The sequence below is a fragment of the Triticum dicoccoides genome, chromosome 3B (genome assembly GCF_002162155.2).
Source record: "Triticum dicoccoides isolate Atlit2015 ecotype Zavitan chromosome 3B, WEW_v2.0, whole genome shotgun sequence".
NCBI classification, from domain to species: Eukaryota; Viridiplantae; Streptophyta; class Magnoliopsida; order Poales; family Poaceae; genus Triticum; species Triticum dicoccoides.
Window position 1 is genome coordinate 461,869,038 of NC_041385.1, and position 3,130 is coordinate 461,872,167.

Sequence of the window (3,130 nt, forward strand, 5' to 3'; positions counted from 1 at the left end):
CGGATGAACCAGAAGGTGCAGTCCTCCAAGGACTCTTCTCCGGTTACCTCCCCCCCCCCCAAAAACCCTTTGTGGCTGGCCCAATTAGACCCATGTGGGATATGCCCCTAGCCCAGTAAGCAGCCGACTAGGACCCTTCTAGATTGTCCTGAGAAGTTCCAGGATCTTTCGGTGGCTTCCACGGCCTTTCGGTACATTACCGACCACTTTCGGTATAGTCACGACATCATCGTAACACTTTTAGGACCTCCCGGAACACTTTTGGACCCATCCTCTCATTTTTCCATTATCTCCCGCTCTCTTACATACCACTAGTCGTTAAGTGTGTCACCCAACAGGTTCGATAATATGCGAACATGCCCGAAACACCTTTTGGTCAATAATTATTAGCATGATTTGGACACCTATGATAATTCTGGCATATCAACAAAGATCTTTATCGAGCGAACCTTTTGTTGTCACATACAATTCACTTTGCTTCACGATACTTTACAAAACCCGAGGCGAGTCTTTACAGTATCCTCGTAATCAACACTTTGATCACAATACCTAGTTATCCTCGTTACCAGTTTGTACTCTTTCCTTGTTACCGCATTGGTGTCCCCATGACTAATGGCTTAGCCACTATGCTTGGCCAAGCAATGATGGACATGGTAATATCGAGTGGGCACAGAGTGTACCCTTCCATCGCCGGAGGAGCAAATCCCAGTCCTGCCATATCGAACACCACAACAATTTTTTTGGTATACCCACAGTTGGTAATGCCAAAGTATCCATTCGACATCCGAGTTTATGATATTCTCATGGTCTAAGGATGTAAGTAAACGGTAAAGCTTTATGCAAACATACCGACAACATATTGACGACGTATCTCGCAATATTTCATAGTTGGGCCTACCCAACACCATTGTTACTGTTTTGATTATTGGCATTATCATTATTACGTTAACAATACTCATTGTTAGGAAAATAGACCATGGACAATCAATGAACTAGTCGAGAGGCCTGACTAGGTATCTTATTGGTGTTTATCTTTCCACACATGCATCGAGATTTTCCTATGAATCTCATATTTAAGAACCATTGCAATTATAGGATAAAAATATAAACTTAATTATGAACGTGAAAATAGGACACTAAAAACTTTATTATTGCCTCTAGGGCATAGTACCAACAACATTTCCCCTCCCGCTATACTTCCTGTGCCACCACCTTCCCTCCCTCGTCGTAGCACTACCTTTGACAACTTTTGACCGACCCCACCCTCCTAACGATGCCATGGATGATACCTCGATCCCAGTGTCTGAATCCATCTGATTGGAGTAGAATCTGGTGATCCTCCTACGGTCGACTTCCACCATGCCCATGAAGAGTCTGGCCCACATGTGCACATGCCGCCACATGGAGGCAGCGGCCTCCCGAGACCGGTGTCATAGTGGTCGTCGGTGAATTAACCAAAGAAGAAAATAGGGGAAGGGCCTCGTTGCCGCTTCTGCCTCTCCTTACTTCCTCCTGACAGCGAGCAAAACTAGGGCGTCTTCCGTATCACATGCCGAATCATCAACGATGATGAGGTAAAGAAAGTCATCCTTTGCCTTGTATTTGTTTTATTCGATTGAATACAAGATGACCATGGAAAAATGTTGGCACATGTGCTACTTTCCCGATTTAGTGATGATTTTAGGGGGGAGGGGATTGACCCTAAACAATGAAACATTTCTCAATAGTATGATTGGTAATTCCGATACAAACATTGTCGATGTCGTGGTCGCATTGTTGTCACTTTTTGATCATGAGTCCGTCCAAGATATGAAATTTGACAAATTCAAGGACTCAGGCTCGTAAAAGAAGAAAGCAATTTGGGGATGCAACTTTAAGCCTGCAGAGGATATTACGCTCGTCAAGGCATGATAAGATATTCCTCTTGATGCAGTCGCTAGTAAAGATTAGTTGACCATGAAGTATTGGAAGTGCATTGAGGAGCGTTTCAAACATCTTCTTGGTCAGAGTAGAAATCGTGGCCTCAAATATCTTACAAAGCGATGGGGTATGGTTTAATAGGTGTGCAATGTTGGGAGGGTTGTTTGAATCAAGCGAAGAATGCTCCCACTACAAAAAAAGGACACTTCTATGACATTATGGCCCGAACAAAAAAAATCTATCCTGAATGTGACACTTTCATGACAATAATGGTGACAAAAACACGTATCATCATAGATTGTGATGGGCTCCTATTTCTACGAAAAAATAGGGATAATTGTTTCTGTGCCCTAAGTTGGGTCACCCTCGACTGATTTGCCCCTAATTTTGGAAAACACGCGGTCTTGCCCAGCTTTGACCGCTCCCCTTGCGTTTTTGCCCTTCCGGCACGTCTCCGTCCAGTCAGCACCGTTTGACCGCAAACGATGCGTTACTTTGGACACGCTTGCCCCCGTGCTCACTCGCACTCTCTCATTCCCCACTCTTGCTCTCTCTTTTCCCCTCTGACGAACCCTAAATTGCGGCGCCGAGCGGCGGGCGGCCAGATCCATTGCGCGGGCGGCCAGATCCATTGCAAGGTCATGGGGGAGAGTGGAGAAAGCGCTGGCGGTGGCCGCTACAGTGGTAGGAACAACACACCTCCACTGCAGCGCGGAGAAGGCGGCTGTGGCGGCACCAACGGCGACAAGGGAAGCTCCTGTGGCGGATCTGCACCAACGCCGAGAAGCGGTGGCGGATCTGCACCATCAGCGACAAGCGGGGGCAGATCTGCACGACAAATCCCCCCAGGGTTAGTAGCAAACCTGATTTTCTCAGTTTTTTCAGATGAGATTTGCTTGTATTTAGGGTTTAGTCTAAAGTTTGTGCGTTTTGTCACTGGATATTGTTCCCCCATAGGATGGATCCAGCTACAATGTTCTTTCTTTCAGTTCGAATGGAGACCACTATTCTAGTTTCTGCTGGTACAAAAGGAAAAGATTGTGGATTCACATTTCCTTTAGTTGTGGAAAACACTAGTTCATATACTAATTTTAGGGCTGCCATTTGTGCCAAGTATCCATGGGGATTGTTTGATGTTGTGTAGATCAAATATTGGGATAGTTCCAAACTTTGTTGGGTCCCTGTGCAGTGTGATGCAGAGTTAGGTCTA